The 13,310-nt window shown below is 45.2% G+C and overlaps 1 pseudogene; it reads right to left on the reverse strand.

The window, feature by feature from the left end:
• LOC119309748 overlaps positions 1 to 13,310 on the reverse strand; it is a 47,522-nt pseudogene extending 34,212 nt beyond the window's left edge.

A 13,310-nucleotide genomic window follows, 5' to 3' on the forward strand; every position in this document is an offset into this window, starting at 1 on the left:
CGGGCGAGGGTCAAGTACGATCGAAAGTGCAAGCGCCCAGGTAGCGGCTCCTCCCGTAGAAATTTCATTCCGGCTCCGGCGGGCGGTGGCTCTTCAGCGGTGCCAGTAGCACTGCCACACAAAGCCATGACCAAGAGGCGGCCGGCACCATACTGTAAAAGAGGGCTACCGCGGCACCCGACTATTAGGTGAGTCATTATCTGTAATTTAATGAAAAAAAGATGCTATTTAGCATTGATTGTGTCGATTCAAATGAGGTTTGTTCAAATTTCAGAATTGAGCACATTGTGAGATATGTGATACTTGGTATTTTTTTGGAAGGCCAAAATATACTTTAGCTTACATTGTGCCCGGGCTTTAGCAATTCGCTAGCTCCGCTACTGCCTCAAAGTCATTCATCCATCTGCCATCCTCAAGGGCCTTCTGTACCATACGATTGTTGACAGTTCTGGTCTGCATCGAAGCCACAAACAGTGCTGCGATGTCGGCCGCCGCGACGCCGTGAATCCACTTGTCCCTCCATAACAGCACCTTTTCCCCGAGCCTACTTTAGAGCATCTCCAACAGCCACCCAATGCGCGGCGCGCTAAAAACTGGTTTGCGGCGTGCCCATCGTCAGATTTGACGCGACTCATAGCGCTGGCTCCAGCTGCCGCGCTAAAATGCAGCGCGTGCTCTTGCACAAACAACATATGCGCTCCAAACACAAGCTAGAAGATCAAACACAAACAAAATAAATCAATAATAAATAATTTAATTTATTATTACAACTCAAACAAATACTCCCTCCGTTCCCAAATACTTGTCTCTCTAGTCATTTCAAATGGACTCAACATACGGATGTATGTAGACATATTTTAAAGTGTAGATTCACTCATTTGCACCGTATGTAGTCACTTGTTGAAATCTCTAGAAAGACAAGTATTTAGGAACGGAGGGAGTAGTATATTTCATCAAATACAACAAATAATTCAACAATACAACATCCAACAATACAACATCAAACGCACAAATCATGATGGGGTGGCGCGGGCGGTCGACGGAAGAAATAGGGTGGCGCGGGCGGCGGTGGCGGCAGCGGCTGGATGGGTAGGTGGAGTTGCGAGCGAGCGCTCGAGAATCCAGCGCGCGGGAGCGGGCGCAGCAAATAAGCATGCGCGATGGCGTTTTCGCCCACGCGCTGAATTAGATATGCCCTGCGCGCGGTTTTTGCGCGTCCGCTGAAGCGCCCGGAGCGGTAGCGCGCGCACTAAAAGCATTACGTTTTTAGCGCGTCGCTTATATAGCGCGCCTGTTAGAGATGCTCTTAATATCTATCGGTGCGTCAAACACCTCTCGCGGGTGATGTGTTGGCTCGAGCCTTGGTGCTTTTGACCCAGTCCGAACTGATGTATCTCCGGTTTGGTTGCACCGGCCAGGTTAGCCTTGTGGTGACGCGCCTCTTCTCACGGTCGGTTCCGGTGGCTGCCATGGCACTATTTTTAGCTGTCGTGGCAGCGTTTTTCTGCTTCGCTGCCAGCCGTGTTGGCTGCCATGGCCACGTTCTGGGTTGTTGAGGGCTTGAGGCATTTGGGGTCTTGACATCCCCCGATCCTTGAGAGTTGACCTATCCTCAGGTCAAGAGCTCTGGACAGCGCTTGGACAGGTTTGTAGTATGTTCCCAGGTGGTGTCCATAACGGATGGATCAAATCAGCTGATCAGGACTTGCTCATGTTCCACCAGTGAGAGTGTGGCACCGTTTCTTATCAAGGATCTCAATCGGCCTCGTTGATGTTGATGATGGCGCCGGAAGGTCCGTCGTGGCCGTCATCCCAGGCGCAGGGAATTTGCGTAGATGGGAGATGTGGAACAACGGTTGTACCTTGGACTCATTGGGGAGGTCGAGCTCGTAGGTGAGCGTTTTTTTTTTTTGCAAGAGAAAATATTGATTTATTCATTAATCAATTATGGCAATACAGAGAACACTAGAGGTAATATTAGAACCAGGTCCATGGATCACCTAGTGATGACTACAAGCACTGGAGCGAGCCGAAGGCACGCCGTCGTCATCGCCACTCCCTCACTGCAGCCGGGCAAACCTTGTTGCAATAGACAGTCGGGAAGTCGTCGTGCTAAGGTCCCAAAGGACTACCGCACCAGAGCAGCAACCATCACTGATGAAGAGAGTCGTAGATCGGAAAGGTCAAACATGTAACCACATGAACGAAAACTGGATCCAAATAGATCCAGTGAAGACCACACCGACCAAATCTTGAGATCCGATGGCGACACACCTCCACACGCCCTCCGACGGTACTAGACACACCATCAGGGCGGGGATCGGACATGGGCAACATTATTCCTACTTAGGGACATCACCACCGCCACATAGCCCCAACAAAGATGTTGAGCCTAACAAAAAACGAGATCGGGGCCCCTCCCGCCAACAGGGACAGAGATCCTCCACACCTTCATGTCCCAGAAGCCATAGGAATCGGGGCGGACCAGCAACACATCACGTGAGGAGGAAGGAGACTTTTTTTGACGAGTAGTAAGAAGACTTCTGAAGGGGGGCGAAGTAGCGAAATGATAACTTGTTGGCGCGCCTTTCAATGGAAGCTTGAATGTAGGGCTGGAGCATGCGAAGACGGTGTCGCCAATGTTGAATGTACGCTCGGTGTGCTTCTTGTAGGCTTGCACTTTCATGATGTTACGTGCACGATGCAGGTGTTGCTTAGGATCTACTGCATGAACTTGTGTTCTTCTAGCCAATCTATGAGTGAGCGACTTTAGCGGTTGTGAAGGGATGATTCAAAGGAAGAAAGCATGCATAGTGAGCGAACTTACCAACCACCACCAAAATGCGGTTAAACCCGTGATTGTGGAAGACCATCAATGAAATTCATGGTTAGCACCTTCTAGGCACTGTATGGAAGAGGAATTGGTTCTAGGAGGACGGGGTATTTGGCTTGTTCCGGTTTAGCTTGTTGGAAATTTTTACATGATTTATCATATTAGTGCAGTTGTTCCTTCATCTTTGATCAAGCAAACGATAGCCAGAGACGGCGGTATGTGACTGGAAAGTCGAAATACCCACCGACTATGTTGTGTGGAAAACATGGGGGTATGCTTTGTTGTAGAGCAGGGGCACCGCGAGCTAGAGGCAAATGCGGAAATAAAGTAGGCCATGTAGAATGGCCATCTTTGACTAAGCATTGATCATTTTCGCATGCGGGATTGTTGTGTACCTGGTGGATATATCCTCAAGCCAAACTGGTTGGCAGGCAACGACTAAAGATAACATGACTTCAACAGGCTTGCGACAGGACAAAGCATCGGATGCGTTGTTGGAGTTGTCGACAAAAAATGTAGCATAAGGCGAGCAGTTTGGTGTATGCTTTTTGCTGCCATGATGTCAACAAGCATTGACTATCAAGGTGAACTAGGCTTATTTGGTCTGTCCTAGTTACAGATCCATCTACATGGAGATATGGTCACCATTGTTTGACAACCATCAAGATGCCCATACATTCTTTTTCATATGCAGATAACCCTCTGTTTTTCGGACCTAGTGGCCTGTTCATGTAAGCAATGGGATGCCCACCTTGTTGTAAAACAGCTCCGACTACATAATCACACCCATCAGTGTCGACGGTGAAGGGTTTAGTGAAGTTTAGGAATTGCAGAACATGTGTAGAGATAATTCGTTGCTTGAGTAACTCAAATGCTTGATTGGTGTCATCATCCACAAAACCGGTTGATTTTTATTCATATGGTTGAACAAGGGTCTTACTATGATCCCAAAATGTTGGACAAACTTTCTATAGTACCCTGCAAAGCCTAGAAAACTGCAGACTTTCTTCGATGTTGCTGGAGTAGGCCACTGTTTAATTATATGAATTATTTTTGGGTTTGTTGATACAGTTGAAGCATCCACCACATGTCTGAGGTATGCAGCATGTTGTTGCATGTCGAAGTGAATCCGGTAGGTTGAGGAACGCAGTAATTCAAATTTTTCCTACGATCACGCAAGATCTATCTCGGAGATGCATAGCAATGAGACGGCAGAGTGTATCCACGTACCCTTGTAGACCGAAAGTGGAAGCATTTAGTAACGCGGTTGATGTAGTCGAACATCTTCACGATCCAATTGATCCAAGTATCGAACGTACGGCACCTCCGTGTTCAGCACACGTTCAGCACGATGACGTCCCTCGAGCTCTTGATCCAACTGAGGGCGAGGGAGAGTTCCATCAGCACGACGGCGTGGCGACGGTGTTGATGATGTTACTGGCGCAGGGCTTCGCCTAAGCACTACGAAGATATCACCGAGGTGTTAAACTGTGGAGGGGCGCCGCACACGACTAACAGAATAACTGTTGTGCCTTGGGGTGCCCCTTGCCTCCCTATATAAAGGAGGGAGGGAGGAGGCCAACGGCCAGGAGGGGCGCGCACCATGGGGAGTCCAACTAGGATTCCCAATCCTAGTTGGAGTCCCCTTCCTTTCCAAGAGGGGGAGAGAGGGAAGGAGTAGGAGAGGGAGAAAGAAAGGGGGGGGGGGGGCGCCGCCCCCTCCTAGTCCAATTCGAACCTGCCAAGGGAGGAGGCGTGGCCACCCTGCGGCCCTCCTCTCCTTTCCACTAAAGCCCATTAAGGCCCACTACTTCCCCCGGGGCGTTCCGGTAACCTCCCGGTACTCCAAAAAATGCCCGAACCTTTCCGAAACCTTTTTGGTGTCCAAACATAACCTTCCAATATATCAATCTTTATGTCTCTACCATTTCGAGACTCCTTGTCACGTCCGTGAACTTCGGTCATAAAAATGCATAACTCATAATACAAATCGTCATCGAACATTAAGCGTGGGGACCCTACGGGCTCGAGAACTATGTAGACATGATCGAGACACATCTCCGATCAATAACCAATAGCAGAACCTGGATTCTCATATTGGCTCCTACATATTGTACGAAGATCTTTATCGGTCAAACCGCATAACAACATACGTTGTTCCCTTTGTCATTGGTATGTTAATTGCCCGAGATTCGATCGTCGGTATCATCATACCTAGTTCAATCTCATTACCGGCAAGTCTCTTTACTCGTTCTGTAATGCTTCATCCCGTAACTAACTTATTAGTCACATTGCTTGCAAGGCTTATAGTGATGAGCTTTACCGAGAGGGCCCAGAGATACCTCTTCGATACATGGAGTGATAAATCCTAATCTCGATCTATGCCAACCCAACAAATACCTTCGGAGACACATGTAGAGCATCTTTATAATCACCCAGATACGTTGTGGCGTTTGATAGCACACAAAGTGTTCCTCCGGTATTCGGGAGTTGCATAATCTCATAGTCCGAGGAACATGTATAAGTCATGAAGAAAGCAGTAGCAATGAAACAACAACGATCATAATGCTAAGCTAACGGATGGGTCTTGTCCATCACATCATTCTCCTAATGATGTGAGCCCGTTCATCAAATGACAACACATGTCTATGGTTTGCAAACATAACCATCTTTGATTAATGAGCTAGTCAAGTAGAGGCATACTAGGGACACTATGTTTTGTCTATGTATTCACACATGTACTAAGTTTCCAGTTAATACAATTAGCATGAATAATAAACATTTATCATGATATAAGGAAATATAAATAACAACTTTATTATTGCCTCTAGGGCATATTTCCTTCAGTCTCCCACTTGCACTAGAGTCAATAATCTAGATTACACAATAATGATTCTAACACCCATGGAGTCTTGGTGCTGATCATGTTTTGTTCATGGAAGAGGCTTAGTCAACGGGTCTACAACATTCAGATCCGTATGTATTTTGCAAATCTCTATGTCTCCCTCCACGACTTGGTGCCGGATGGAATTGAAGCGTCTCATGATGTGTTTGGTTCTCTTGTGAAATATGAATTCCTATGCCAAGGCAATTGCACCAGTATTGTCACAATAGATTTTCATTGAACCCGATGCACTAGGTATAACACCTGGATCGGATATGAACTCCTTCATCCAGACTCCTTCATTTGCTGCTTCCGAAGCAGCTATGTACTCCGCTTCACACGTAGATCCCGCCACGACGCTCTGCTTGGAACTGCACCAACTGACAGCTCCACCATTCAATATAAATACGTATCTGAATTGCGACTTAGAGTCATCCAGATCAGTGTCAAAGCTTGCAACGACGTAACCATTTACGACGAGCCCTTTGTCACCTCCATAAATGAGAAACATGTCCTTAGTCCTTTTCAGGTATTTGAGGATGTTCTTGATCGTTGTCCAGTGCTCCACTCCTGGATTACTTTGGTACCTCCCTGCTATACTTATAGCAAGGCACACATCAGGTCTGGTACAGAACATTGCATACATCATAGAACCTATGGCTGAAGTATAGGGAATGCTTTTCATTTTTTCTCTATCTTCTACAATGCTCGGGCATTGAGTCTGGCTCAACTTCATACCTTGTAACACAGGTGAGAACCCTTTCTTTGACTGATCCATTTTGAACTTCTTCAAAACTTTATCAAGGTATGTGCTTTGTGAAAGTCGAGTTAAGCGTCTTGATCTATCTTTATAGATCTTGATGCCCAATATGTAAGCAGCTTCTCCGCGATCTTTCATTGAAAAACTCTTATTCAAGTATCCTTTTATGCTATCCAGACATTATGTATCATTTCCAATCAACAATATGTCATCCACATATAATATTAGAAAGGCTACAGAGCTCCCACTCACTTTCTTGTAAATATAGGCTTCTCCAAAAGTCTGTATAAAACCATATGCTTTGATCACACTATCAAAGCGTTTATTCCAACTCCGAGAGGCTTGCACCAGTCCATAAATGGATTGCTGGAGCTTGCACACTTTGTTAGCACCCTTTGGATCGACAAAACCTTCTGGTTGCATCATATACAATTCTTCCTCAAGAAATTGATTAAGGAATGCAGTTTTGACATCCATCTGCCAAATTTCATAATCATAAAATGCGGCAATTGCTAACATGATTCGGACAGACTTAAGCATCGCTACGGGTGAGAAAGTCTCATCGTAGTGAACTCGTTGAACTTGTCAAAAACCTTTCGCAACAAGTCGAGCTTTGTAAACAGTAACATTACCATCAGCGTCAGTCTTCTTCTTGAAGATCCATTTATTTTCTATGGCTTGCCGATCATCGGGCGAATCCACGAAAGTCCATACTTTGTTCTCATGCATCGACCCCATCTCAGATTTCATGGCCTCAAGCCATTTCACGGAATCTGGGCTCATCATTGCTTCCTCATAGATCGAAGGTTCATCATGGTCTAGTAACATGACTTCCAAAATAGGATTACCGTACCATTCTGGTGTGGACCGTACTCTGGAAGACCTACGAGGTTTGTTAGTAACTTGATCTGAAGTTTCATGATCATCATCATTAGCTTCCTCACTAATTGGTGTAGGAATCACTAGAACTGATATCTATGATGAACTACTTTCCAATTCGGGAGAAGGTACAATTACCTCATCAAATTCTACTTTCCTCCCACTCACTTCTTTCGAGAGAAACTCCTCCTCTAGAAAGGATCCATTCTTAGCAACGATTTCTTGCCTTCGGATCTGTGATAGAAGGTGTACCCAATAGTTTCATTTGGGTATCCTATGAAGACGCACTTCTTCGATTTGGGTTCGAGCTTATCAGGTTGAAGCTTTTTCACATAAGCATCGCAACCCCAAACTTTAAGAAACGACAACTTTGGTTTCTTGCCAAACCACAGTTCATAAGGCATCGTATCAACGTATTTTGATGGTGGCCTATTTAAAGTGAATGCAGCCGTCTCTAAAGCATAACCCTAAAACGATAGCGGTAAATCAGTAAGAGACATCATAGATCGCACCATATCCAATAAAGTATGATTACGACGTTCGGACACACCATTACGCTGTGGTGTTCTAGGTGGCGTGAGTTGCGAAACTACTCCACATTGTTTCAAATGAAGACCAAACTCGTAATTCAAATATTCGCCTCCACGATCAGATCGTAGAAACTTTATTTTCTTGTTACGATGATTTTCCACTTCACTCTGAAATTCTTTGAACTTTTCAAACGTTTCAGACTTATGCTTAATTAAGTAGATATACCCATATCTACTCAAATCATCTGTGAAGGTAAGAAAATAACGATACCCGCCACGAGCCTCAACACTCATTGGACCGCATACATCAGTATGTATTATTTCCAATAAGTCAGTAGCTCGTTCCATTGTTCCAGAGAATGGAGTTTTAGTCATCTTGCCCATGTGGCATGGTTCGCAAGCACCAAGTGATTCATAATAAAGTGATTCCAAAAGCCCATCAGCATGGAGTTTATTCATGCGCTTTACACCAATATGACCTAAATGGCAGTGCCACAAATAAGTTGCACTATCATTATCAACTTTGCATCTTTTGGCTTCAATATTATGAACATGTGTATCTCCATGATCGAGATTCAATAAAAATAGACCACTCAACAAGGGTGCATGACCATAAAAGATATTACTCATATAAATAGAACAATCATTATTCTCTGATTTAAATGAATAACCGTTTCGCATCAAACAAGATACATATATAATTTTCATGCTCAACATTGGCACCAAATAACAATTATTCAGGTCTAAAACTAATCCCGAAGGTAGATGTAGAGGTAGCGTGCCGACGGCGATCACATCGACCTTGGAACCATTTCCGACGCGCATCGTCACCTCGTCCTTAGCCAATCTTCATTTAATCCATAGCCCCTGTTTCGAGTTGCAAATATGAGCAACAGAACCAGTATCAAATACCTAGGCGCTACTACGAGCATTAGTAAGGTACACATCAATAACATGTATATCAAATATACCTTTCACTTTGCCATCCTTCTTATCCGCCAAATACTTGGGGCAGTTCCGCTTCCTGTGACCAGTTCCTTTGCAGTAGAAGCACTCAGTTTCAGGCTTAGGTCCAGACTTGGGCTTCTTCACGGGAGTAGCAACTTGCTTGCTATTCTTCTTGAAGTTCCCCTTCTCCCCTTTGCCCTTTTTCTTGAAACTAGTGGTCTTGTTGACCATCAACACTTGATGCTCCTTCTTGATTTCTACCTCTGCAGCCTTTAGCATTGCGAAGAGCTCGGGAATCGTTTTCGTCATCCCTTGCATATTATAGCTCATCACGAAGCCTTTATAGCTTGGTGGCAGTGATTGAAGAACTTTGTCAATGACACTATCATCAGGAAGATTAACTCCCAGCTGAGTCAAGTGGTTATGGTGCCTAGACATTCTGAGTATTGGTCACTGACAGAACTATTCTCCTCCATTTTGCAGCTATAGAATTTGTTGGAGACTTCATATCTCTCAACTCGGGCATTTGCTTGAAATATTAACTTCAACTCTTGGAACATCTTATATGCTCCATGACGTTCAAAACGTCTTTGAAGTCCCGATTCTAATCCGTAAAGCATGGCACACTAAACTATCGAGTAGTCATCAGCTTTGCTCTGCCACACATTCATAACGTCTGCAGTTGCATCTGCAGCAGGCCTTGCACCTAGCGGTGCTTCTAGAACGTAATTCTTCTATGCAGCAATGAGGATAATCCTCAAGTTACGGACCCAGTTCGTGTAATTACTACCATCATATTTCAACTTAGCTTTCTCTAGGAACGCATTAAAATTCAAGGGAACGGTAGCACATGCCATTGATCTACAATAACATAGACATGCAAAAACTATCAGAACTAAGTTCATGATAAATTAAAGTTCAATTAATCATATTACTCAGGAACTACCACTTAGACAGACATCCCTCTAGTCATCTAAGTGATCACGTGATCTAAATCAGCTAAACCATGTTCGATCATCACGTGAGATGGAGTAGTTTTAAATGGTGAACATCACTATGGTGATCATATGTACTATATGATTCACGTTCGACCTTTCGGTCTCAGTGTTTTGAGGCCATATCTGCATATGTTAGGCTCGTCAAGTTTAACCCGAGTATTCTGCGTGCAAAACTGGTTTGCACCCATTATATGTGAACGTAGAGCTTATCACACCCGATCATCACGTGGTGTCTCGGCACGATGAACTGTAGCAACGGTGCATACTCAGGGAGAACACTTATACCTTGAAATTTAGTAAGGGATCGTCTTATAATGCTATCGTCGTACTAAGCAAAATAAGATGCATAAAAAGATAAACATCACATGCAATCAAAATATGTGACATGATATGGCCATCATCATCTTGTGCTCATGATCTCCATCACCGAAGCATCGTTATGATCTCCATCTTCATCGGCTTGACACCTTGATATCCATCGTAGCATCGTTGTCGTCTCGCCAACTATTGCTACTACGACTATCGCTATCGCTTAGTGATAAAGTAAGCAATTACATGGCGATTGCATTTCATACAATAAAGCGACAACCATTTGTCTCCTGCCAGTTGCTGATAACTCTGTTACAAAACATGATCATCTTATAAAACAATTTATATCACATCATGTTTTGGCCATATCACATCACAACAAGCCCTGCAAAAACAAGTTAGACGTCCCCTACTTTGTTGTTGCAAGTTTTACGTGGCTGCTACGGGCTTCTAACAAGAACCGTTCTTACCTATGCATCAAAACCACAACAATTGTTTGTCAAGTGTGCTGTTTTAACCTTTAACAAGGACCGGCCGTAGTCAAACTCGATTCAACTAAAGTTGGAGAAACAGACACCTGCCAGCCACCTATGTGCAAAGTACTTCGGTAGAACCAGTCTCATGAACGCGGTCATGTAATGTCGGTCCAGGCCGCTTCATCCAACAATACCGCCAAATCAAAGTAAGACATTGATGGTAAGCAGTATGACTATTATCGCCCACAACTCATTGTGTTCTACTCGTGCAAATAACATCTACGCATAGACCTGGCTCGGATGCCACTGTTGGGAATGTAGTAATTCAAAAAAATTTCTACGATCATGCAAGATCTATCTAGGAGATGCATAGCAACGAGACGGGAGAGTATGTCCACATACCCTTGTAGACCGAAAGCAGAAGCATTTAGTAACACCGTTGATGTAGTCGAACGTCTTCATGATCCAACCGATCCAAGTACCGAACGTACGGCACCTCCGTGTTCAGCACACGTTCAACATGATGACGTCCCTCGAGCTCTTGATCCAGTTGAGGGAGAGGGAGACTTCCGTTAGCACGATAGCATGGCGACGGTGTCGATGATGTTACCGGCGCAGGGCTTCGCTTAAGCACTACGACGATATGACTAAGGTGTTAAACTATGGAGGGGGGCACCGCACACGGCTAAGAGAATAACTGTTGTGCCTTGGGGTTCCCCCTGCCCTCGTATATAAAGGATGGAGGGAGGAGGCCGGAGGCTAGGAGGGTCGCACGCCATGGGGAGTCCAACTAGGATTCCCAATCCTAGTTGGAGTCCCCTTCCTTTCCCAAGAGGGGGAGAGAGGGAAGGAGTAGGAGAGGGAGAAGGAAAGAGGGGGGCGCCGCCCCCTCCTAGTCCAATTCAGACCTGCCAAGGGGGGGGGGGCGGCCACCCTGCGGCCCTCCTCCCCTTTCCACTAAAGCCCATTAAGGCCCACTACTTCCCCAGGGGGGTTCCGGTAACCTCCCAGTACTCTGAAAAATGCCCGAACCTTTCCGAAACCTTTCTGGTGTCCGAAGATAGCCTTCCAATATATCAATCTTTATGTCTCGACAATTCCGAGACTCTTCGTCACATCCGTGATCTCATCAGGGACTCCAAACAAACTTTGGTCATCAAAAACACATAACTCATAATATAAATTGTCATCGAACGTTAAGCGTGCGGACCCTACGGGTTCGAGAACTATGTAGACATGATCGAGACACATCTCTGATCAATAACCAATAGCGGAACCAGGATGCTCATATTGGCTCCTACATATTCTACGAAGATCTTTATCGGTCAAACCGCATAACAACATACGTTGTTCCCTTTGTCATCGGTATGTTACTTGCCCGAGATTCGATCGTCGGTATCATCATACCTATTTCAATCTTGTTACCAAAAATTCTCTTTACTCGTTCCGTAATGCTTCATCCCGTAACTAACTTTTTAGTCACATTGCTTGCAAGGCTTATAGTGATGAGCATTACCGAGAGGGCCTAGAGATACCTCTCCAATACATGGAGTGACAAATCCTAATCTCGATCTATGCCAACCCAACAAATACCTTTGGAGACACCTGTAGAGCATCTTTATAATCACCCAGTTACGTTGTGACATTTGATAGCACACAAGGTGTTCTCCGGTATTCGGGAGTTGCATAATCTCATAGTCTGAGGAACATGTATAAGCCATGAACAAAGCAGTAGCAATGAAATTGTAACGACCATAATGCTAAGCTAACGGATGAGTCTTGTCCATCACATCATTCTCCTAATGATGTGATCCGTTCATCAAATAACAACACATGTCTATGGTTAGGAAACATAACCATCTTTTATTAACGAGCTAGTCAAGTAGAGGCATACTAGGGACACTATGTTTTGTCTATGTATTCACACATGCACTAAGTTTCCGGTTAATACAATTCTAGCATGAATAATAAACATTTATCATGATATAAGGAAATATGAATAACAACTTTATTATTGCCTCTAGGGCATATTTCCTTCAGGTAGATCCGTCGGTAGGGTATCCCGGCGTTGCGATTAGGTCGAAGGGGAAACATGCACAGAGTTTACCCAGGTTCGGTCCCTCACGATCGAGGTAATGCCCTACTCATACTAGTGTATATTGTGATAGGGGGTATACAAAGTACATATGTGAACCAAGGAATTCCATTCCGTCTATCGACTAGCCCAGGCCCTGGCTTATATAGCATAGGGGGGGGCTAGGGTTACAAATCCTAGTCGGCTACGTTGGTGGAGGTAGAGTCTCCACGCCCGTTTCGAGTGCTGAAGACACATGAACAAACGGGACTGGACGACTCTGACCCATGTTCAAATCGGCTCCTGTTCGTTCACCTGCCGGCATTAAACAGGCGCGGCGAAAGAGGAACCCACTTGGCCTGGCTGACACTAGTTATTTAAACGGCCCCTCCTTGGCCGAAACGTTCAACACGACACCACCCTCTGCCATGACCTTAGAGAGATGTGGGAGAGGCTCACGATAGAGCAGAAAACGGGAGTTGACCGGCATTGTGGCCATCTGGCAGGCCCACCCTGCTAGCCGGATAGAGGTTGGCTCGTCGGCGAGCTCGCCGGAGGGCAGCGACACGGGCGAGATGATGGTCGAGGCGTACGACGACGAGCTTGGCAGCCGGTCCAT

Source organism: Triticum dicoccoides, chromosome 5B (assembly GCF_002162155.2).
Source record: "Triticum dicoccoides isolate Atlit2015 ecotype Zavitan chromosome 5B, WEW_v2.0, whole genome shotgun sequence".
Taxonomy (NCBI): domain Eukaryota; kingdom Viridiplantae; phylum Streptophyta; class Magnoliopsida; order Poales; family Poaceae; genus Triticum; species Triticum dicoccoides.